At 36.1% G+C, this 26703-nt stretch overlaps 1 pseudogene; it reads left to right on the forward strand.

Annotated features, from left to right (window-relative positions):
• The first annotated feature begins 270 nt into the window (after positions 1–270).
• LOC140510974 (olfactory receptor 4P4-like) lies at positions 271–25127 on the forward strand (annotated as a pseudogene).
• The last annotated feature ends 1576 nt before the right edge of the window (positions 25128–26703 follow it).

A 26703-nucleotide genomic window follows, 5' to 3' on the forward strand; every position in this document is an offset into this window, starting at 1 on the left:
AGGAATATTAAGAGCAGATTCTTATGCAACACCTTAATGCTTGTAAAAATTTTTCCAAAAAAAAAATATTTATCTACTAAACTACCCTCTGAGGTGGAAACCAAAGGTATATATATATATATATATATATATATATATATATTCATTAATTCATTTGTTTATTTGTTTGTTTTACAGCTAAGGAAATTAAAGTGGAGAAAACTAATACCACCATTCATGAGAGAGACAAAGAGAGACAAAGAGACAGAGATAGTGAGACAGACAGTGAATATGACGTATTTACTGTATAAAATCATTTTTTTTGACTTTCAGTCTTTCATAACTTGTCCCCATCCTACTTTTTCATTACTTTCTTCCATACACTCTTTGAAATAATGTTTCTGGCTTATTTACTGTTCCTTGGATACCACGCTTTATATTTTGAAACTGAGCTTCTTTCATGGTTGCCTACTATGCTGGGAATGATCTTTTTCCCTATTGGCTCCTTCTCAAGTCTCAGCTGAAATATCACCTTCTGAAAGAAGCCTTTCTTGTTCCTCCTTTATTTTAATGCCTTCACTCTTACATTGTCTTCCATTTGTTGTTTACATGTCCAATATAAACATATATATTGCTAGGTACATCTTGTCCCCAAACCCTTCAGAGTGTAAGCACCTTGAGAGCAAGATTTTTCAAAAATTTTATATGTATGCCTGGTGTTTAGCATAGCATTTGTCACAAAGTATATGTGCAATAAATACTCGTAGAGAATTGAGTCAAATGCACAAGAACACAGATCACTGATTTGACATTTTGACAATGTGCCAGGCAAGGGCTAAGTGCTGAGGGTTCACATTCAAGCAAACAAAATAGTCTCATGTCCCAAAGACCTTACATTATATTAGGGGAGGAGAAAATGTAATAGAAAGGTTTCATAGTATAGAGATGGTCGGAAAAGGACGTGGGGGACCGTTTCATGCAGGATAAGGGGAAAGATTACCTATAAGTGCAGCTTCCCAAAACTTGAGTGTAAATTTTCATTGGGAGGGTTTCACAGGGTGGGTTGAGGTCTGGAGACAAAAACTTAAGGAGGACTGAGAAAAAGGCATTTGTTCTTCACAACAAATATATCAATGGTGACCTTGGAGAAGGCACAAAGAGTTAATATATGGGGTAGCATTTACATTTTGTATAAGAGCAAGCAAAGTGGAACTTTTCTTGTTGGAGTTTAGTTTCAGAGGTTCAGAGTCACTGTGCTACTTTCTGGCTCTAAGCCTATAATTTGAAAACTATATATAGTAGGAGACTGGTATTTTACTTTGGGAGTTTCGTTTATGAGAAGCAACTTTTGATTCTATAGATGGGACTCGGCATAGTCCTTTGTTAAGAGGCCCCCAACTACTGAGATGTTGTTGGTGCTCCTTCATGCAGTTGTGTATATAAGGGGTTGTATTTTCTGTCAGACAGGTGGAACCCTCCTTATTGATCTTTTTACTATTTTCTCTGCTTGCATTTTCTCAGTTTGAATTTCCTCCAAGTTCAGGTTGTTGGCATTTCCCCTGAACTAGTGATTGGCTTATATATGTTTAATTAAAGAAGGATTTTTAATTCCTTTGATGCTTTCTTTTATAAAGCGGATCGAAGAATCCATATTAGCAGGTCATCCTGGGAATGCTAGGATGCTTGCTAAGACACCATTATATCACAAAGGATTGAAAATTGAAAAGTGAGAACTTGAAAGAATGAAAAAAGCCACCACCATCACGACTAAAAATACCTAATTTCACCATAAACAAGGTATAAAATGAAAGGCAACATTTTGGCTTTATGAGCTTTATTTGTTTTATCTTTTAGATAAATAATTAGCTATAGCTTTAACTAGATCCCACCTCCATCCTTTCCTTTCATTTTTCTTTCAGAGACAAACCTTATTTTAACAAGTTGGCAGAAAAAGAAACAGAAGAAGAGGGAAAAATTGAATAGCAAAGACAAAGGAAAAAATCTGCCATTTTATGCAATATTTAACACCCATGTATAACAAATATCACAAAGGAAGAAGAGGAAACTGTCTTTTCATATCTCTTCTGTGCGTCTAAGCCTGTTCTTTCTAATTTCACAACATGCAGTTTCAACTCTTGTAGTTTGGTGTTCTTTCCATCTAGATTTTTAAAATCACTGTGCATACTATTTTCCTGTTGTTGCTGTTGCTACTACTTCTTTGTTGTTGTTCGAAGGAAGAAGAGGTGAAAGAGAAGGAGGAGGAGGAGGGAAAGGAGGAAGCTTTGGTACAAAATCATACACTTAAACAAAAAATGCAATTTTAACCGTTACTGGATGCAGATATAAAAATGAATGCCTTATCAATGGGTTATGCTTATTGCTTAGTAGTAGATTTCCCTTTAGAAGGAAAGAGAATGAAACATTTTGGCATAATTTGATTTGAATATTGGCAATTTCTCAAAAGCAACATAATGAGCCTCCCTGGGAAATATTGCCTATTTGGGTATCTTAAAGAACAATATATGGCATGGCCAACCATATAATGAGTGAAAAGACTTTTTAGTCACAGTATCCACCTCTCTTGCCCATTTGGTATCCACAGAAACCTTTTAACAATAATAAGATGATATAATATATTCTGAATGAAATTTTGTGTAGACAGTAATTTCTTTCTAGAAAATCTACCTTCAATTAAATTTCCTTTATACTCATTTTACTTTTTTTAGATGAATTCTAAATCCCAATCTGCTATATCTGTATATATTACAGAGGTCAGAAAAATCTATACAAGGCCACTCTTTAGGTCACTCTAAACATATATGTGGCTCTAACTTTGAAAGGAAGCTCCTTTTTTCACATTGTCACAAAATCTCAAATTTGTTAAGTCATGCAAAAAATATGATATTTAACCTTTGCTGAAAAAAGAAATCCCTTCTGCAACTTTCTCACTATTTCACTATTTTTAAAACCTGTAATGATAGAGAGGTCATAATCTCTCAAAGCAGATAAATTCAAATAATATATTTTTTTCTTTAAATAAGTTCAAGATCAACTTGATCTTAGGCAGCTATGGGACACACGGGATAGAGAATATGAATTAGAATCAGGAACACCTGAATTGAAATCTTACAACATTCACACTATATCACAATTGCACAGAGGATGTAAGGTCTTTACCTAAAATGGACAGGATCTCCCATTGCATTCCGTGCCATCTCTAGTTGTCCTGATGAATATCTGGCCCCTGGTCCCCGATGACTGTGGAGGAGAAAGTGAGGTTGGTGACCTTGGACACCTCTGCCTCACTCAAATCAAAGACAACTTCAAGTCATGTTTTCATTTCCCTGATATCATGATCCTCTTAGAAAACAAAGGACAAACACAACTAGTTAATACATAAAACTGGTCTATTGATGGCCACATCTATTTTGTTTAAGGAAGTTAGGAAATGCCTTTGGAATTATTCCTAAAATTTCTGTTGATTATAAATACTTCTCTTAAATCCCTTTACTGCAACTTTTCTAAATATTCTTGGAGAAACTGTATTTAGAGAAGTGGGTTATGCTATGTATTGTAGTAATAGCATTTTACTACTGAAAAGAAAGAACCTCATAATTTAGAAACTTGTCATTCTAGCACTAAAAGTAACATAAGAATGTAAGATAAATAAATAAACATAATAAATAAATATATTGTTCCTGATTGGCTAAAGTGATAGAAAAGGGAAGTGAAAAATGTTAGAGAGGATGTGGAAAAAATTGGGAAACTATTTTATTATTGATGGAATTGTAATGCTTCAACAATTTTTGAGAACAATCTGGAATTATACCCAAAGAACTATAATACTGTGTATAAACTTTGATTCAGCTATACAACCCCTAGGTCTTTTGCAAAGATGATTAGGGAAAAAGAAAAAGAACCTTTATGTTCTATATGTTTTAAGCAGCTCTCTTTTTGGTGACAAAAAACCTGTAAATCGCAGGGATGCCCATCAACTGGAGAATGGATAAACAAACTGTGGTACGTTTGTGATGGAATACAACTGTCCTACAAGAAATGAGGAGCTCACTGATTAAAAAAAAAAAAAATTGAAAAGGGAAATGAACTGAACCAATAGAATATTGTGCTAACATATTTATTAATAAAAGATATCAGTGACCCTCTCAAAAACCAAAGGCACTTCATGGTGGTGGGCTTAGAGTTTAAATGCCCTTGGAAGAACAGGTGTTCCAGAAGTTGCAATTAACTCTGACTGGTTAAGAGTTAATGGGAAAATAAAGTTTACAAAGTAGATTTGGGCATTATTCCAAGGACTGTCTTGATGATTTCTATCAATCAAGTCTTGATTAAAGAGACCTATCAATGTTAATGTCACTTTTCCTACAGAAGGGAGAATCTACATTTTTTCCCAGGTTGTCTGAGCAAATACAATGAGATGAAACCACCTATTAGCCTAAAATGAGAATTTCTTTTATATCTTATTTAGATCTTAGCCTGGGTAAGTCTTTGCCTAAGATTTCTCACACTGGGATTATTCTGGATGACAAGTAGAAAAGTTTCCCCTTTAATAATAGGTTATTAATACAAGAGAGAATAGTTATTTCTCTCAACACTAAATTTAGATTGAAGATTTTTTCTTTATTTTTAGTTTCTCTCTTTTTTCTCAACATGGTGTAATGGTAATTTAAATGGGAAGATCTTTCCCATTCATTAATAGTCCCATGTAATCTGAATAAATCACTTGGAAGCCTAAATCACATGTGGAGGGAGGAGCTTACTGAACACTTGCAACAGGAAGGATTGAGCAGAACCAGGAGGAAGTCAATAAGAGGGGTTGAGAAGGAGGATAAAGGAAGCAGGCCAGAAGGCACATCAAGGTTAGTGAGTGTTTGCTTCTGGAAAGGCCCAGGCGGGGAGAGGCTTGGGAATGCCTTGGTACCCAGCAGTGCTAATGTGAACTCATTTCTTAGCTACTATTATGGATTTGGCTTTCTGTTGTTGGGATTTGACTTTTTTCTTCTGCCTTCCATATGAAGAATCTTTTATACTTTGCAGTCCAGAAGTAAAGCAGCACATTCATGGCTGTCTTTAGTGCTGTGAATATTGCCTAAGAGATACACATGGTTAATATGGAAATTTTTATAAGATTCCATATGTGTAATGTGTTTTATACACACATATATATGTATGTATATGTATATACATATATGGTTGTATATACACATATATATATACATACATATGTGTATACACATATACATATATGTATATGTGTGTGTATGTATGTATGTATACATACACCTCATAATGAAATGAGGGGAACGAGAGGTAAACAACAATGCAAATACAAGATATATACACGAGACAGGGGAGGTAGACTAAGAGGAAAGGCACTAGAAGAAATGGGGTTTAGATTTAATTCTCAGACCCCAAGCGTGGGCTGGGAGGATCCGGAGGCAAGATGGGTGTGAGGAGAATATTCAGAGCTCAAGTCACTGGCTGGGAAAATGCCCAGAAAAGGGAAAAAAACCAAGACTATGGAAGGTTACTTTCTTGGTGAGCAGGTTTCTCCTCCCCTCCCTTTTGATGAGGAAGAGCGGTGCTCACCATCAGGGGAAGACACGGAAGTCAGTGCTTCTACATCCCAGCACACTCAATGGGATCAGCTCTGGGAAAAGGTATTAAAGAGCCCAAACAATTTTCAAAATCATGATAGAGAGGTGGAGAAAAAACTGGGAAGAGTAATAAAAGACTTGCAAGCAAAGTATGAACAACAACTCAGCACCCTGCTAAAGGAGACCCAAAAAAATGTGGAAGAAAATAGCACCCTGAAAAATAGGCTAACTCAATTGGCAAAGGAGGTTCAAGAAGCCAATGAGGAGAAGAATGCTTTCAAAAGCAGAATTAGCCAAATGGAAAAGGAGATTCAAAAGCTCACTGAAGAAAATAGTTCTTTCAACATTAGAATGGAACAGATGGAGGCTAATGACTTTATGAGAAACCAAGAAATCACATAACAAAACCAAAAGAATGAAAAAATGGAAGAGAATGTGAAATATCTCATTGGAAAAACAACTGACCTGGAAAATAGATCCAGAAGAGACAATTTAAAAATTATGGGACTACCTGAAAGCCATGATCAAAAAAAGAGCCTAGACATCATCTTTCATGAAATTATCAAGGAAAACTGCCCTGAGATTCTAGAACCAGAAGGCAAAATAAATATTGAAAGAATCCACCGATCACCACCTGAAAAAGATCCAAAAAGAGAAACTCCTAGGAATATTGTGGCCAAATTCCAGAATTTCCAGGTCAAGGAGAAAATATTGCAAGCAGCTAGAAAGAAAAAATTCAAGTACTGTGGAAATACAATCAGGATAACACAAGATCTAGCAGCTTCTACATTAAGGGATCGAAGGGCATGGAATAGGATATTCCAGAAGTCAAAGGAATTAGGACTAAAACCAAGAATCACCTACCCAGCAAAACTGAGTATAATACTTCAGGGGAAAAAATGGTCTTTCAATGAAATAGAGGACTGTCAAGCATTGTTGATGAAAAGACCAGAGCTGAAAAGAAAATTTGACTTTCAAACACAAGAATGAAGACAAGCATGAAAAGGTAAACAGCAAAGAGAAGTCATAAGGGACTTAGAAAAGTTGAACTGTTTACATCCCTACATGGAAAGACAATATTAGTAACTCTTGAAACTATTCAGTATCTGGGTACTTGGTGGGATTACACACACACACACACATGCACACACACACACTCACAGAGACAAAGTGTGCAGAGTGAATTTAATAGGATGGGATCATATCTTAAAAAAAATGAAATCAAGCAGTGAGAGAGAAATATATGTGAGGAGAAAAGGAGAAATGGAATGGGGCAAATTATCTCTCATAAAAAAGGCAAGCAAAAGACTTATTAGTGGAGGGATAAAGAGGGGAGGTGAGAGAAAAACATGAAGCTTACTCTCATCACATTCCACTAAAGGAAGGAATAAAATGCACACTCATTTTGGTATGAAAACTTATCTTACAATACAGGAAGGTGGGGGACAAGGGGATAAACAGGGTGGGGGGGACAATGGAAGGGGGGGCATGGGGAGGAGGGTACAATTTGAGGTCGACACTCACAGGGAGGGACAGAATCAAAAGATAGAATAGAAGTAATTGGAAGCAGGACAGGATGGAGGGAAATAAAGTTACTTTTATATAACAGGACTATTATGGAAGTCATTTGCAAAACTATACAGATTTGGCCGATATTGAATTGCTTGCCTTCCAAAGGGAGGGGGAGGGGAGGGAGGGAGGAAAAGAAGTTGCAACTCAAAGTTTTGGGAATAACTGTCAGGTACTGTTCTTGCCGCTAGGAAATAAGAAATACAGGTAAAGGAGTATAGAAAGTTATTTGGACCAACAGGACAGAGGAGAGGACGGAGACAAGGGAAGAGAGGAATGATGGAGAAGAGAGTGGAGTGGAGATGGGGGCAATTAGAATGCACGATGTTTTGGGGTGGGGGGAGGGGACAAGGGGAGAGACAATTTGAAGCCCCAAAATTCTGTGAAAATGAATGTTAAAAGTGAAATAAAAAAAAAAAGAAATGGGGTCTAGGACAGGCTTTGTGTAGAACGAAGGATTGAACTGGTTGGTGAAGGGAGAACAGAAAACCAGGAGATGGGACAAATATGAAGAATTCTTCTGAATCCCAGTTGAACCACTTATAAGATAGGTGACCCTGGATGAATTACATCCTTTCTTACTCATAAATTTCGTTATCTGTAAAATGAAAAGATAGAAGGAAATGATCTCTAGATTAATTCAGTTCAAAAATACAATGAGATTGTGATTTGAACTGATTTGTTTTTCTTTATTACTACTAAATAGGAGGCAGCTAGGTGGTACAGTGAATTGAGTGCGAGACCTGGAATCAGAAAAACTTGAATTTAAATCTTGCCTCGGACACTTACTAGCTGTGTGACCCTGGACAAGGCACTTATCCCTATTTCCCTCAGTTGTCTCATTTGTAAAATAAACTGGAGAAAGAAATGGCAAACAACTTCAATATCTTTATCAAGACAAAACAAAATAAAATGAAATCATGTCATGAAGAATCAGACAGGAAGAAAACACCTGAATTATTGAATGGTATGAGAATATAACCAGATGTCACAAGAGATAAAAAGTTATTTCTCTTTAATGACTTCTGACACTTCACTCCAATTTAGCTAGGAATAGGCAAAAAATTATTAAGAAAATTCTACAGATTCTTCCTACAATCTATTTACAGATTTTTAGAATTCACTGGCATCTCTTTCCTCACTCTCACATATATAAATTATAATCTGAGCATAATGCTTATCTGAACAAAATAGAATTCCTACCTGGAATGAGAGGTTCACCTTTGAGACCCCTTCCTCCTTGAAACCTGCTGTAATTTTCTAATGAAAATAAAACTGTTCTTCCTTTTACCTTCTACAGTATTTGTTCACTTTTATGCTCTTAATATAATGGAAGTCACATAGTTATTCTATAAAAACAGTCTATTGATGCCTATCTGCCACTTATTTCATACAAAGGAGAAAGAAAATTCCTCAGGGATTGGTCTGGAAATGTCTTTGCTGACTATAAATACTCCTCTTTTATCCAGTAGAATTTTCTGTATGATTAGAAAGACAGTGTTTTTAGTAAACTACAATATGCTACTATATGACATAGAGTTTTACTAATGAAGAGAACCCCAGGACTTATTACTGTAGAATGATAGTACTGGGTCACTATTAAAACCTAAGATGTCTGATCAAGGACCTAAGAGCACAGGCTGAACTTGAAGGGACCATTGAACATAAAAGAGCTGAACTAGAAGCAGCCTGTGAAATCATCTTAATTAATACAGAAAAGTAATAAAAAATGACTGATGGAAATATACTTGGGGAAGAAATGAAGGAGAATCAAATGATGTCTTAGAATCATCAGAGTTTTCTATTATTTTCCATTTTGATCATCACTTTACTTAGTGTTGAACACCTCAGAACATGAGGACAAGTATTAACCTTATCTGCAAATTCTTTATACAATCATCTGAAGATAGGCTGGGATTCCTAGTTCCCTTTCTTTTTCAAATGTCTTGTTAATAGACTTATGTACTTTTCTTTGTCAATTTAGGAAGCAATTACATTTAGAGTGTCCAAACAGAAACCTTTCTATTCATCATCTCACTTGAGGATAATTACACAGAACTTCTGGAATACGATACTTCAGATCCTCTTTTCTCCATGTCACAGATGAAGAAGACAAGAGGTAAAGAAGGTAACTGGTTTGCACAAGAACACATTACTGAAGAGTGGACTAGGTGAAGTATCATCTCAGTTTTTCCTGCCTCTGACTCCAGTCCTCTATTCACTTTTACCACGTGCATTTCTCGCGGTGTAAGATGAAAACAACAAGAAATTATATCCAGCAGTCCAGTGGAGCTGAGGTATGCAAACGATGAAAGGTTTTAGACTCATATTTTCTAGCTTGCCCTTTGAATACATGCAGAGTTTTTTGGAGTGATTTTTTTCACATAATTTTACAGATCAAGTTTCTGAGAAACAAATAAAGAAAACACCTTGGCCAAGGTCTCACAACTAGTCCGTGGAAGAACCCAGACAAGGACAAAAGATTCACAGGAATGTGTCCTGGGTACTTATGAGACTGGTCACAATTTATATATTGTTTTTATTTAAAAAGTAAACATGATAGGGAAAAAGGCTAGCTGTATTCAATATTTAATAATTCTTCCAGGTTTGTGAATTTTTTCTCTGGGCAATGAAAAACACGAGGCATTAGAAACTGTGCTTAATTCTGAGGCCCAGATACTGGGTTTAATGCGCTACAAGGAATCTCAATTCTCTTCTTACTCAAAATGAGATACTAGGAAAATGAGTAATATAATATAACAGAATTAAAGCTGGAAAGAAACATAGAGACCTCTATTTAACCTTATTGATTTTCAGATGAGAAATCAGACCCCCTGAGAGTCTGAATGACGTTGAACAATAATACCAGGAGCAGCAGTGGCAAACTTAAATCCAGATTCTTTGACTCCTGCATCAATATACTATGCTCAGTATCATACTGCCTCTCTAAGCTTAAAGAGAACCTCCGTGGACAATTTCAGATGATACGATCACTGCACTGTATTACATAGTGTAAAATTACACATTTATAAAAATTCTAAATAAGGAAAAATGAATTAGTTGTTAGTTGAAAAGAGAGTTTCTTTTTCTCCATAACATTTAAAATGAAAAAAAAAAAAACATGTTCCATCAACATAGTCTCTGTATAAAGTTTCCCTGGATACCAACTGTTTTGAAGGTTGTAGGGATGGCTTCTTCAGAGACTCAATCTGTTTCCCTGAGTATCAGTTGAATGGTCATGCTGATATTGATTCTTTTTTTCCCTTGTTTGTGGTGACTTGACAGGTAACATTTCCCTGAGAAACTCTTTATGTGTGACCTACAGAAGTTTCAATTGTCTTCTGCAAAAATTATTCTGTAAATTCCAAGGAAAAAAAATACAATTCCGGGATTGTGGCTATAAAACAGAGGCCACTGTGCAATAATGAATGACTACATTTCTCTTCCACTATGTCAGAGACACATGTATTTTTCATCACCGTTTCAGTGAAATAGTGTTTAAAATTAGGACCTTCTGACCATGCTCACATTGTCACCATAACCTCATGCAATAGCACTTCAAATGGGCATGTTAGAATGAAATCATATGTTTCTTAGAGCTTCCCAGCTAAGTCAGCTCAATATATTTGTGACACATGGGTAGAAATATTTTCCTTTCAGTTTTTTATTATTATATAATCATAGTTTTAAATAAGCTGTGCACTGTTTTCCTGTGATTCTTCTTAAATTCTCTTACTTTCATATGAGGTTCACTTTCAGAAACTGGTTGTTAAGTGATTTTAAATATCTTTTAAATAAGTACTTAAGGAGACCTGTACTTGTGATTCATTGAAAGGAAAAATCCTTTCAAAATCTGTTTACTTTGTTTACTAGTTTAATCTGGAGGCCCTTTGGTAATTATTTCTTTGTTGCTCAATACTGGGATTCCAAGTAAAGTACCAATAGATTCCAACATTTGAAAAATTAAAAATATCACATTCCAGGTATTTAATAAATGATATGAAACAAAGTGTTATGAGAAGCATAACATGAGATATTGAGGTAGAAGACCAGTATTCAAGATCAAGTTGCTCCACTTTTTAGCTGTGCATATTTTGGAATGTCCCTTAAATTCTCCAAATTCCAGTTTGCCTATCTAGAAATAAGAATCATATTTACACTACCTACCTCATAGAGCTTTTGATAGTAAGAATATTTAAATATTATATAAGTGAGATATAGAAAGAGATAGATATAGAAAGAGAAAGAGAAGTTATAATCCTTGCAATTGAAGAAATAGCAGTCTATTTTAAGTTATTTTAATAGATAATTATATTTATTCTTTTTTCAGTGTTATCTCTGGTTTTAGCAGTACAAAGATCTCAATAACACATAATAAATCTTGCTCATACCTTTTCATTTTATGATGCACTTATCATTACTTCCCCATAAAATCTCTCAGGAGTATGCACTTCTCACACAGGAGAATATAGGGAAAAACTGAAAAGAAGCTATATGTCCTAAAATGTTTATAGCAGCTCTCATTGTGGTTGGAAATAATTGGAAACTGCAGGTATGTCCATCTATTAGGAAATGGTTGAATAAGTTGTGATATATGATCGTGATGGAATACTACTGTGCTATGAAAAATGATGAACTCAATGATTTTAGGGGAAAAGACGTGGAAAGAAGCATGAAATAATGAAGAGTGAAATGAGCACAACCAAGAAAACATTGTAAACAGCAACAGCAATATTATTTTTAAGAATGCTTTGATCAAGAAAGCTATTTTGACTTATAAATACTGAAATTAACTATAAAGAAAATATAAAGAAAAACATATTTCCTTTTTCCCGAATCATCTTTGGAAATAGACCAAGTTGTATTCCTGGGTCGAAGTGTATAGGTGGGATTTGTATTCAAGGGAGGAACCTAAGATCTTTGAAAGCTCTGTGAGATTTCCTAAATCCAAGCCCACCCTCCTTCCCTTTCTTCCTTCTCTCCTTCCTTCTTTCTCTCTTCTGTCTTTTCTGCATTTCCTTAACGGCAAATGGTTCAAAGGGGTCATATAGAAATAAATAAGACAATCTTTGCTCTTGATGAGTTTCAAGTTTGCCAAAATTACATTACTAATTTTTTTATTTTGTTAAATTACTAATATTATCATAATTCCTATGATGATTATCCCCTTCTTTATGCTTCTTCTAGTAGAAAACATAGTAGTAGTCAAAGAAGATGAAGAAAGGAAGAAATTTATTTGTATATTATTGACGTATTTCCAGAATAACTGTATTAATCACATTTCTACCAACCCTGGAATAATATACTGTCTTCCTTCATCCTCTCCAAAATTGGGAATTTTCCCACCTTGTGTCATCTTCAACAATTTGATAGATGTGAGGCAATATATCAGAAAACTCTCCTTTTATTTTGAATTCCAATTCATCTCACACCACTGACTTGTAGGGTACCCCAAGGATGTTTTTTTGGTATCTCCATTGTGCTGTCTCTTCACCCTCTCCAAACTCATCAATGTAATTATCACTCTCCTGGTGGATCTCTATATCCATCCAGAGTATCTCTCCTTAACTAGAGTCATAAAATTCTGGAAATCTTAACCTGGATATCGTAAAGGAACCTAAAAGTCAATATATCTGAAACAGAACTCATGGTTTTCTCCCCAAAGTATCCACTACTCACAAATTTCCTATAATTTTTTAGTCATACTACTATCCTTCTAGTCACATAGTTTCACAATCTTGATGTCATCCTTGACTCCTCATCTATCATACATATCAAATCGGATATCAAGCCTTGCTATTTCTACCTTTCCAGCATCTGCCACATATGTCCTTTTCTCTTTACTCATGCATATGTCACCTTGATTCAAGGCCTAATCACCTCACATCTGGACTAGTGTAAAATTCTCCCAGAATCATTCATCCAATTCATCCTCCTCTCAGCTAATGAAGTTACTTTCCTAAAGTACAGATGTTTTTATATCATTCCTTTATCTAACAAACTCCAGCATCTCAATATGTCCTCCAGGTCAAATACATTCTTTTTTTTTTTTTTTTATGACATTCAAAGTCCTTTATAATCTGACTTCCACTACTTTAATAGTTTTGAATTGTTTTACTAATTTACTTTCCTACAGAACCTCTATGATGTAGCTATATGGGACGCTTTGTTGTTGCTCATTCATAACATTTCTATTTATTGACTATATTACTTGAATTGCTGTCCCCACCTTCCTGAATATTCTCCCTTTTCGCCTTTACTTATTGTCCTCCATGACTTTCTTTAAGATTACTCAAATCACAATGTATCTAGGATATATAGTGGAAAGAGTACTTGCCTTGGAATCAGGAGTGTGTGAGTTCAAATCCAGCCTCAGACACTCACTACATATATGACCCCCAAGAAAGTCACTCAACATCCATTGCTTAAAAAAGATTGCTCAGATCCAAACTTCTTCAGAATACTTATTTGATTCTCATCCCATCATCTTGTCAAATATCCTGCTTCTGAGGTTAGTCTCATTTTGGTAGATAATGACTAGATAAGTAGACACATGACGCATATAGCTAGGTACCAATATCTATTACAAGCTAGAGGGTAGATAAACATAAATAGATATATACATGGTAGATATCTGATATATTTATAGATTTATAGTTGTGGGATGTTCTCTACCTCTTTATAAATATAGTTCCTTTAAGGCAAGATGCATGGAGAAAAATAATATGTATTCAATGAATTATCAGAATTTTAAGATTTTATTGAAAAAGAACCGAGCTTAATAGAAAATTAAACATTCAATATCAAAGAAAATATAACCTAAACATTAAAGTCTAATTACAAGAAACTCAATAAGGATAGACTGCCTTTTACCTTAGGAAATGTAAAGTGTTTGTCTAAGATTCTGATTAATAATTGAGTAGTTTGAAAGGAAAATTGGATACAGTTGAGAATGATTTGATTGTAATAAGTAAAACCATTTAAGAAAAAGGCAAAAAGTGTGATTAGCTTATAGAAATGAGGTATAAGAGAAAGAACTGATACAAAAGAGTCTGGTAGTTCTAGAACCCTAGAATGGGTTAAAGAGAAAACAGTTGTAAAAGTCCTCTAAATTCAGAAAGAAATAAAAGATTAAGGGGCTAGGGAGGGAATGGTTTTTAGAGGGAAGAAGGAGAGAGAATAGAATAAGGGGGATATATAAGTATGTCTAGTTGAATGGGGAGAGAGAATAAGGGAATGATCTTTGGAGGGGTTAGGCTAAGTGATAGGAGGGCAAGGTAGTGGGCAGACATAAAGTAAAGGAGTCAAGAGATTTAGGAAATAAGAGATATAAAATAAAGATCAGAAGTAGAATTTATTAGAAAAAATACAGCAATTAAAATCATGATCTCAAACAAAGTTAGAGAGAAAATAAATTTAATGAAAAGAGAAAAATAGGGAAACTCCATTATATGTTCGCCTTATTAATTGTTATTGTATTAGACTATTTAAAATAACTAGATAGTGTAAGGTTGAAATAGTTCTCTGGTGTAGGAAATAATAAGTTGGTGGACTTAGGAAAATATGGACAGACTTGGGTTTATGTAGGAAAGTATTATCTAACATCAAAGAAAAGAGGATAAACGAGTATTTTAAAGTTTTATATAGATGTATTTGAATGTTTATGCCTATATAGGATTATAGCTAAGTATATAAATGTGCATGTAGCTGAATGTATGTGTATATGTTTGTATAAACATATGTTTTGTCTGTCTGTATGTATGTATATATGCATATGTGTTTCGTGTGTGTGTGTGTATGTGCAGCCTTCTGGGGGAGGGGAAAGGAAGGGGAAAATTATACAAAAACAAAAAAAGAAAAGTTATAAAGAAATAAAGGTGTACAGCTCTGAATACAATATGTAGTATTCATTATGTAGCCTTTCATGAAATGGACGTTTATTACTCTGTGTTTTGAGTCCTCTTAAATTCTACTTTGCACATGACATGGTATATTTCTCTTTTCTTATTTTGTATTTAAGTTTATGCATTTTTTATTTTTTATATTAATTTTATTTTTTTCAGTGTTCTACAATCACTACGGTATAACTTAGACTATTTTTTACCGCCCTCCCCCCTACCTCTCCAGTCCTTCTCAGAGACGGTATACAATTTTATGTAGGTTCTATTCCTACATTCCCATTAAATGCATTTTCACTTGGCTCATATTGTGTAGAAAAATGAAGGTGGGAGCCCAGCCCAGCCCAGACCTGCTGCGGCCACAGCACCAAGAGGAAAAGACCCGAGCAGGCTTCAGGGACGGGATCTCCAGTGGCCACACAAGTCCCTCCACCCACAGGTGATGGGGGTCTGTGAGAGAGTCTCTTTGGCAGGTCGAGAGGGGAGTGGGGTGCCCCAATGGCTCAGGCCCCCTCGGGAGGCAGAAGCTGAGGGGCGGCAGCAGACCGGGGCTCCCCGGGCGGGCAGGAGCCTGGATCCATTGTTGAAGGTCTGTGCATAAACCCCCTGAGGCAACTGATCCTGAGAGGCGGCCCTGCCCCAACCTGAGCACTTGAACTTAATCTCACACTGAATAGCAGCCCTGCCCCTGCCAAAAGCCCTGAGGCTGGAAGCAGCATTTGAATCTCAGACCCCAAACGCTGGCTGGGAGGATCAGGAGGCAAGGTGGGTGTGAGGAGAATATTCAGAGCTCAAGTCACTGGCTGGGAAAATGCCCAGAAAAGGGAAAAGAAATAAGACTATAGAAGATTACTTTCTAGGTAAACAGGCATTTCCTCCCTGCCTTTCTGATGAGGAAGAAAAATGCTTACCATCAGGCAAAGACATAGAAGGCAAGGCTTCTGTGTCCCAGCTCACCCCATGGGCTCAGGCCATGGAAGAGCTCAAAAAGAATTTTGAAAATCAAGTTAGAGAGGTGGAGGAAAAGCTGGGAAGAAAAATGAGAGACATGAAGTCAAAGCATGAACAGCAGGTCAGCTCCCTGCTAAAGGAGACCCAAAAAAATGTTGAAGAAAACAACACCTTGAAAAATAGGCTAACTCAATTGGCAAAAGAGGTTCAAGAAGCCAATGAGGAGAAGAATGCTTTCAAAAGCAGAATTAGCCAGATGGTAAAGGAGATTCAAAAGCTCACTGAAGAAAATAGTTCTTTCAAAATTAGAATGGCACAGATGGAGGCTAATGACTTTGTGAGAAAGCAAGATATCACAAAACAAAACCAAAAGAATGAAAAAATGGAAGATAATGTAAAATATCTCATTGGAAAAACAACTGACCTGGAAAATAGATCCAGGAGAGACAATTTAAAAATTATGGGACTACCTGAAAGCCATGATCAAAAAAAGAGCCTAGACATCATCTTTCATGAAATTATCAAGGAAAACTGCCCTGAGATTCTAGAACCAGAGGGCAAAATAAATATTCAAGGAATCCACAGAACACAGCCTGAAAGAGATCCAGAAAGAGAAACTCCTAGGAACATTGTGGCCAAATTCCAGAGTTCCCAGATCAAGGAGAAAATATTGCAAGCAGCTAGAAAGAAAAAATTCAAGTATTGTGGAAATACAATCAGGATAACACAAGATCTAGCAGCTTCTACATTAAGGGATCGAAGGGCATGGAATAGGATATTCCAGAAGTCAAAGGAACTAGGACTAAAATCAAGAATCACCTACCCAGCAAAACTGAGTGTAATACTTCAGGGGAAAAAATGGTCTTTCAATGAAACAGATGATTTTCAAGCATTCTTGATGAAAAGACCAGAGCTGAAAAGAAAATTTGACTTTCAAACAGAACAATGAAGAGAACCAGGAAAAGGTGAACAGCAAAGAGAAGTCATAAGGGACTTACTAAAGTTGAACTGTTTGCATTCCTACATGGAAAGACAATATTTGTAACTCTTGAAACTTTTCAGTATCTGGGTACTGGGTGGGATTACACACACACACATGTACACACGCACACACACATAGAGACAGAGTGCACAGAGTGAACTGAAGAGGATGGGATCATATCTTAAAAAAAAATGAAATCAAGCAGTGAGAGAGAAATATATTGGGAGGAGAAAAGGAGAAATGGAATGGGGCAAATTATCTCTCATAAAAGAGGCAAGCAAAAGAATCATTAGTGGAGGGATAAAGAGGGGAGGTGAGAGAAAAACATGAAGTCTACTCTCATCACATTCCACTAAAGGAAAGAATAAAATGCACACTCATTTTGGTATGAAAACCTATCTTACAATACAGGAAAGTGGGGGATAAGGGGATAAGCAGGGTGGGGGGCATGATAGAAGGGAGGGCATGGGGAGGAGGGTGCAATTTGACGTTGACACTCATGGGGAGGGATAGGATCAAAAGAGAATAGAAGTAATGGGGGACAGGATAGGATGGAGGGAAATATAGTTAGTCTTATACAACACAACTATTTTGGAAGTCATTTGCAAAACTACACAGATTTGGCCTATATTGAATTGCTTGCCTTCCTAAGGGAAGGGTTGGAGAGGGAGGGAGGTAAAGAAGTTGGAACTCAAAGTGTTAGGATCAACTGTCGAGTAATGTTCTTGCCACTAGGAAACAAGAAATATAGGTAAAGGGGTATAGAAAGCTATCTGGCCCTACAGAACCAAAGAGAAGATGGAGACAAGGGCAGAGAGGAATGATAGAAGGGAGAGCAGATTGGTCATAGGGGCAATTAGAATGCTTGGTGTTTGGGGGGGGGGGGATAAAAGGGGAGAAAATTTGTAACCCAAAATTTTGTGAAAATGAATGTTAAAAGTTAAATAAATAAATTTAATATTAAAAAAAAATCCTCTACAATAGGCCTGGAAAGTGGTCAGCCACAGTTTATCTGAACATTTTTGATAACGGGGACTGTACTTTCTCACAAGATAACATATTACATTATTAAATAGTTCTAACTTTTATAAATTTTAGAAATTCATACTTCAAGGTATGAGTTAGCAGCATGGTGGTGATATTAAAAGTGATACTTCTACTGGGAAGGACATCTTATTATGTGGAATTAAAGCCAAGCAAGGCAGTAGATACAGGATAGTTATCTAGAATATAAAGAATAGTTATACACATTGGACATGTACACAGTAACTCTAAACTCCCGCCTATATCATTATCTAGGCTAACAATTCTTAATCTTTTTTTGTAAGTCATAAATCCCTTGGGCAGTCTGGTGAAGAGAGAGGTCATGATTTGGTCAAGGTCACAAGGGTATGAAGTAGTAGAGGTGAGATTTAAACCAAGGCCTAATGCCAAATCCAGATGTTTTCAGGAAGATGTGATGTTCCTCTCAGCCCAGTGTTTTTACTTCAAGGCTAAACATCTCTGTTTCCTTTCTTCTCAAGCTGTGGCTTTAAGGCATGGTCTACTCTTAAACCTAGTCATCCTTCTTGAGAACTACTCCACTAAAACAAAGACTCTTTATATGCTTCCTGATTAGGGCCAGAAGAGTGTGGACTGGGTCAGCTAGGTGGCACAGTGGATAGAGCACTGGCCCTGGGGTCGGGGAGGACCTGAGTTCAAATCCAATTTCAGATACAGATACCTGGGCAAGTCACTTAACCTGATTGCCTCAAGAAAAAAAAAAAAGAGTGTGGGCTGACTCTGGATCCAAACGTGGAGGTGAATAGGTGTGGCTGGCAGTAGTAGAGTAGTAACAGCCCAGGCAGACCCTAAAGCTACCTAAAGGCCATTGTTTGATTCATTCTTTTTAACCATGTGTATTAAGGGCCTACTAGATACAAAACACATAGTGTGCTGTTGACATTTCTAGTATCAATTGCAATCTCCCAGTTCATCCTCTTTAAATAAAGGAACAGATCATGAAAAAAAAAAAAAAGAAAAATTAAGGTGAATGAGAGAAATCATATAACAAACCAAAACATAAAACAAAAGAAAATGATCTGCTACATTCTGTGATCGAATTCAAAGTTCTTTTTCTGGGTATGCAAGGCGTTTTGTTTTGAAAGAACATTGAGAATTTTTTTACATCCTTGCATTTCAATGATATTCCAAGTCTACCAGAAAAACTTTCACACACTGTGGTCCTTGCTGTGCACAAAGTTCTCCTAGTTCTGCTCCTTTCACTCAACATCAGATTATATTAGTTTTACAGGCCTCTCTGAAGTCTTCCTGTTCATTATTTCTTATAGCACAACAGTATTCCATTACATTCCTATACCATAATTTATTCAGCCATTCCCCAATTGATGGGCATCCCCTTGATTTCCAGTTTTTGGCCACCAAAAAGAGGGCTGCTATAAAGATTTTTGCACATGTGGCACCCTTTCCCAATTTTATGATCTCTTGGGGATACAATCCTAAAAGCGATATTGCTGGGTCAAAAGGTATGCATATTTTTGTAGGCCTTTGGGTGTAGTTCCATATTGTTCTCCAGAATGGCAGGATCAGCTCACACCTCTATCAACAATGAATTAGCATTCCAACTCTCCCACATCTTCTCCAGTATTTATCATTTGTCATGTTAGCTAATCTGAGAGGTATGATGGGGTACCTCAGAGTTGTTTTGAGTTTTATCTCTCTAATTAACACTAATTTAGAACTTTTTTTCACATGATTGGGGATATCTTTTATTTTTTCCTCTGAAAACTGCCTGTTCATATCTGTTGACCACTTACCAACTGGAGAATGACTTGTATTCTTGTACATTTGACTGAGTTCTCTACACATTTTAGAAATGAGGTCTTTATCACAAACACTAGTTGCAAAAATTCTTTCCCAGTTTTCTGCTTGCCTCCTAATTTTGTTTGCATTGGATTTGGTTATGAAAAAACTTCAGTTTAATATAATCAAAATTATCCATTTTGCACTCTACAATGCTTTCTATCTCTTCTTTACTCCAAAATTTTTCTTTTGCCATAAATATGATGAATATACTAATCCTATCTCCACTAATTTGTTTACATTATCGATCTTTATACCTAGATCACGAATGCATTTGGATTTTATTCTTCTGTATGGTGTCAGGAATTGATCTATGCCTAGTTTCTGCCAGTTTCTTTTATCCAGTTTTCCCAGCAATTTTTGTCTAACAGTGAGTTCTTAACCCAGAACCTGGGGTCCTTGGGTTTATCAAACAGGAGGCTGCTATATTCTTTGCCTACTCTATCTTGAGTACCCAGCATTTACACTTTTCTAGGCTTCTGTTTCTTAGACGGTATCAAGAGGTTTTGATAATTGCTATTTACAACACAATTTGAGGTATGTAGAGCTAGGGCACATTCCCAGCCTTTCTTTTCATTACTTTCCTTGCTATTATGGATCTTTTGTTCGTCCAGGTGAGTTTTGATATTATTTCTTCCAGCTCTAGAAAGTAATTATCAGATAGTTTGACTAGTATGGCACTAAATAATTAAATTAATTTAGGTATACCAGTTTTATTATATTGGAATGGCCTACCCACGAGCAACTGATGTTTTTCTAGTTACTTAGATCTGACTCTGTGCAGAAAGTGTTTTATAATTTTGTTTATATAGTCCCTGGATTTGTTTTGGCAGGTAGACTCCCAAATATTTTATAGTGTCTATCCTAGCTTTAAATGGCATTTCTCTTTCTATCTCTTGCTGTTGTGCTTTGTTAGTAATATACAGTAGAAGATTTGTGTGGGTTTATTTTGTAACCTGCAACTTTGCCAAAGTTGTTTATTATTCTAAGTAGTTTTTTACTTGAATCTCTGGGATTCTCCAAGTATATCATCATATCATCTACAAAGAGTGATAACGTAGTTTCTTCTTTGTCTATTCTAATTCCTTCAACTTCTTTATCTTGTCTATTTGCTACAGCTAACATTTCTAATACCATATTGAATAACAGTGGTGATAATGGACATCCTTGTTTCACCCCTGATCTTACTGGAAATGCATCTAGCTTGTCTACGTTGCATATAATGCTTCCTGAGGGTTTTAGATAGATACTTAGGATTATTTTATGGAAAATTCACCTTATTCCTCTGCTCTCCAGTGTTTTTTATAGGCATGGGTGTTGTATTTTGTCCAAACCTTTTTCTGCATGGATTGAGATAATCATGTGGTTTCTGTTCATTTTGTTGTTGATATGATCAATAATCCTAATTGTTTTCCTAATATTGAACCAGCCCTGCATTCCTGTCATGAATCCTACCTGATCATAATGCACTATTTTCATGATAAGTTGCTGTATTATTTTTGCTAAACTCTTATTTTAAATTTTAGCATCTATATTCATTAGAGGGATTGGTCTATAATTTTCTTTCTCTGTTTATGCCATGGACCACTGAGAAAAAGGTATATTCCTTTCTCTCCCAATTCAGTTTTCTCCAGAAACCTATCATGTCTAGAGTTTTCCAGAGTTTTATTCACTTTCTTAACTTTCTTGTTTATTTTAAGGTTAGATTTATCAAGTTTGGAGAGTGGGAGGTTGAGGCCCCCCTCCAGTTTAGTTTTGCTTTCTATTTCTTCCTGTAACTCCTTTATCTTCTCCTCTAATAATTTGGATGCTATACCTCTTGGAGCATACATGTTTAGTAATGATATTGCTTCATTTTTCATGGTATCTTTTAGCAGGATATAATTTCCTTCCTTATCTCTTTTGATAAGATCTATTTCTGCTTTTGTTCTGTCTGAGATTGGAATTGCTACCCCTGCTTTTCTCACATCAGCTGAAGCACAATATATTCTGCTTCAACCTTTTACCTTTACCCTGTGTGTATCCTCCCGTTTCAAATGAGTTTCTTGTAAACAACATATTCTTGAATTATGGCTTTTAATTCATTCTGCTATCCATCTCCGATTTACGGAAGAATTCATCTGATTCACATTCACAGTTATGATTACTATGTATTTCTTTCTCTCTGTCCTCTTTCTAACCATTTGTGCTTTTAGTTCTCCCTTCTCTCTTCCCCTCCACAATAGAGTTTTAATTTTTTACCCCCACCTCCTGCAGTCTTCCCTCCCTTCTTTCAGCCCCCGTCCCTTTTACTGCCCTTTATTTCTTCTTCCCTCACTTTTACCTTCCCTTCCCCTTCCTTTCTCCCTTCTCATCCTACTGCATATAGAGCTAGTTAGATTTATTTAAGTTTGTTGTTCCCTCGAAATAAATCAAATCAGAGTACCTGTCAAACAATGCTCCTCTCCCTCCCCTTTTTCTCTCTCCTGTAATATGATTTTGTACTTCTTCCTGTGATATAATTTACCATTTTCTGCTTCCACCTTTTCACATCTCCTGTTACAATCCCTTCCCATGCTTAAATAACATTTTTATCATCACATAATTTAATTTATGCCCATTGCCTGTATCTCTGAATATCTCTTTTATATTTCAAATTAGATGCACAATTCACAAGATTAACAAGTACTGTGTTTTCTTATAGGGAGGTAAACAGTTTGACCAAACTGAGTAGCAAGTTTCTTTTCTCTTGTTTACCTGTTTATCCCCATCTTGAGACCTGAGTTTGAAGATCGAATTTTCTACTGAGTTCTGGCCTTTTTACCAGGAAGGTCTGGAAATCCCTTATTTCACTGAATTTCCATCTCCTTGGCTGAAATGTTATGTTGAACTCTGCTGGGTAATCGCTCCTTGGTTGTAGTCCCATCTCCTTTGCCTTGTGAAATATCATATTTCAATTCCTTTGATCTTTTAATGTAGAACCTGCAAGGTGCCATGTGATCCTGACTACAACTCCTCAATATTTGAATGTTTTCTTTCTAGTTGCCTGTAGTATTTTCTCCTTCACTTGATATTTCTGAAATTTGGCAAATATATTTCTTGGTGTTTTTAGTTTGGGGTCCCTTTCAGGAGGTGAACAGTGTATTCTTTTAATGAGCATTTTGCCGTCTGGATCTACCAATTCTGGGCAGTTTTCCTTGATGATTTCTTGGAAGATATTTTCCAGACTCTTTTTTTCATCATGGCTTTCTGGTAGGCCAATAATTCTTAAATTTTCTCTCCTGGATCTATTTTCCAGGTCAGTTGTTTTTCCAATTAGATATTTCACATTTTCTGCTATCCTTTCATTCTTTGGATATTGTTAGAGTCTTTAACTTCTACTTTTCCATTTCTAATTTTCATCAAATTGTTTTCTTCAGATAACTTTTGCATCTCCTTTTCCATCTGTCCAATTATTCCTTTTAAGGAATTATTTTCTGCAGTAAGCTTTTTTTCTTCCTTTTCCATTTGTCCAATTTTCCCAGTTAGGTTTTTTGCTTCCTTTTCCATTTGTTCAATTTTCCTTTTAAAAAAGCTGTTATCTTCATTGAATTCTTTTTTCACACTTGTAAAGTCATTGGACATTTTTACCTCTATTTTCTTCTTCAGCTGTTCTAGGAATATTCTCTTTGCATGCAAGCAGTTCATAGTCCCTTCTGAGATTTCAAATGGGAGTGAAGTCTCAATACTGACCTCTTTGGTATTCGTGTTTTGGTCCTTATCCCCATACAAAGATTCTATGAGCTTTTCTTTCCTTCTTTGCTTCTTGCCCATGATGTTGTTTGTGTGTGTGTGTGTGTGTGTGTGTGTATGTGTGTGTCTGTGTGTGTGTTGTGGCCTCTGGTTCTGTCAGTTAGACTCTAAAGAACTTGGTGCTGAACTGGTTGGTGTCAGAAAGCAAAGGCAGGGGAAATCTACTTGTTTCCTCAGGATTAGCCCTTGCTAAATGTAGGGGAGGGGTGGTCTGGTCCTGGGAGATCTCCTCAGCTGGGCTAGAGTAAAGAAAATCTCAGTGCTTGATGATCCTGACTGTCTTCCAGTTTTGCCTTTCTGTGTAATTTTGGCATTTGATATCTTCCTTGAGAACACAATATATACTTAAGTAAAGTTCATTGACTAACAATATTAAAATTGAGCTAAGAACTTAATAGGTATTATGTTTTCTTTGTTCTTAGTGAGGGTAATTCCAGATTGTTACTGGTGGTATTTGATAAATAACTGATATTATTCATGATTTTTCTAATTTTAGATGTACTAACTTTTCCCTGTATATTCATCTCAGTGCTGAAGTCGGGGGGATAGAAAACACACTGCTGAAATTATTTTGCTGAGTCTATCAAATAATCAAGAGGTCAAGGACATCAGTTTTCTTTTCTTTTCATTTTGCTATTTTGTGATTTTGATGGGAAATCTCTTCATCCTGACCACCATCAGACTTAGTCAACTCAATGAACAGCCCATGTACTTTTTCCTAAGTTACTGTCCTTCATGGATGTCTGTTTCACCTCCACTGTTATTCCAAAACTGACTGTAGATTTATTGGCTCAGAGAACAACCATCTCCTATAAAAATTCTATGGTCCAGGTGTTTTATGCTCATTTCTTTGGTAGCACAGAGCTCTTCATCCTGGTGACAATGGTCTTTGATCACTATGTCACCATCTACAAGCCACTGAGTTGTATGGTCGTCATAAGTAGACAGGTATTATTGTGTTGGCCTCTTGCATAGGGGAATTCTTTCATTCAATCATGCAAGTATTGATTGCTGTTCAGCTACCTTTCTGTGGCCCCAATAAAATAGACCACTATTTCTGTGATGTGTTTCCTCTGCTAAAGCTGGCCTGCACATGTACTTTCTTGCTTGTTACTGTGTTAATTGGTACCACTGGGATGTTAGGTATTTTGACCTTCATCTCCTTGCTTATTTCTTATATCATTATCCTGAACAACTTGAGAACTCCCTCCTCAGAGGGTCGGTGAGAAACTATCTCCACCTGTGTATCACACATGACTGTAGTCATCGTGTTCTTTGTCCCCTCATCTTCACCTATGTCCCTACTGCAATTCTCTCAATGAAGATAAGGTGTTTGCCCTCTTTTAGACCATCTTTGCTCCTATGTTCAACCCTTTCATCTATTCCTTTAGAAATACTGACATGAAGAATGCCATGAGGAAAGTGGCTATAAAAACTGCTTTCCAAAGGATAGTGACACCGATGGAATATATGATTCAGTTTCAAACATGGAAGTGTTAATAATTACAAAGGAAGAATTTCTCACCTCTCGGTGGACTGAGCTAGAGGTATTACTAAAGTCTAATCAATTTCAGCAGTTGTCCCTAAGGCTAAACTAGTTCTTCCTTCCTGAGTAGATCTGGGTATTAGGTTCTTGACGATAAAGTGTTCACATTGAACTAAATGACTTTTTGTGCATCTGTGTGCGTTTGTGTGTATTTATATGTCTCTTGGTGCTAAAAATATCCAAAACTAATATACCAATTATCAGTTCCCACTATTATCTACATGTTGTCATTATGTTATTCTTTTCCTCCCTCAGAAATAATTTAAAGGCACCAAATTTCAGTAGTAGAATGATTTTCTGAAGCTGTATAGTCAACCCTCCCTGATGAAAAAGAAGAAGAAGAAGAAGAAGAAGGAAGAAAGAAGAAGAAGAAAGAGGAGGAGGATGAAAAAAAGAGGAGGAGAAAGAAATGGAGAATAAAATAAATAGTTCCTTGATCTTGTCCTACTTGAAGATTTCTAAAGGAGAGCCAATGACTTCTAGCACCCTATATTATGGTGAATCCAAATAGGAAACTTTCCTTACATTGAATTAAAAATGCCTCATTTTGATTTCTATTCATCTTACCTAACACTACCTTTTGAGGCCAACAAAAAATATGGCACAGTTCTCATCCACAACACATCCCTTCAGATATTTGAAAACGACATTCATTCCCCTTTTACACCCTCACACCAAGTCTTCTATTGTCTGGCCTAAACATCCCCATTTCCTTTACTAAATATTCAAATAATATAAAATGAATGTTCTTTCTCATCCCAACCCTTGGACCTGAACCCTTTTTTAGATTCCCCTGTTTGCTTATTCCCTTAATTTGTTTTGTCTATGTTTCATATACTTGCAGATATGTGTCCCCACTCAAGAGAATGCAAGCTCGGTAGCTTTGTATCATCAGCTCCTAGTTCCATTTGTCACCCAGTAATTAGACCTCAACACCCTATCACTTCTACACCATACCTCTTTCCACTGCCACTTCCACTTTCTTCCTATACACCATCTTTAAGTAACTCATTCTCCTTTGAGGTTTATTCAATTAAAATTTATCACCCAATCATGTTTAATGTAGTCACTATCTACCTATGTCTAGGACAGAGTTCATACTTCCTAAAAGAATTCAGGGCCTGTTTAACTTTATTTTTCTTCTCTGCCTCACCTCATGCCTTAATACTAGGGTACTGCAACAGGAATAATAATACTCCCTCAAGCACAATGATTTCCTGGTCACTCAAATTACTCAGCTCTCATGAATACTCCACTGATTATTGATTAAATATGTAAATGATATTACTCTTGATTTTGCCGTCACCCACAAGTGTTTTATGCTATTTCTCTTTTTCTGAAATTCCTTAATCTGATCATAATCTTTTATCATCCAGTCTCTCCTTCTGTCTTATGATCCCTAATCTTCTGCTATTCTAATTGTAGCTTTCAATCATTTCACCTCTGAGTTCTTTCCTAGGCCATGACTTTTACTCTGGTTACACTATTTCTCTCTCCTCCTCTGGCACCTTGTGTATAGAATTTCAACTC

This window comes from Notamacropus eugenii, chromosome 6, assembly GCF_028372415.1.
Source record: "Notamacropus eugenii isolate mMacEug1 chromosome 6, mMacEug1.pri_v2, whole genome shotgun sequence".
Taxonomy (NCBI): domain Eukaryota; kingdom Metazoa; phylum Chordata; class Mammalia; order Diprotodontia; family Macropodidae; genus Notamacropus; species Notamacropus eugenii.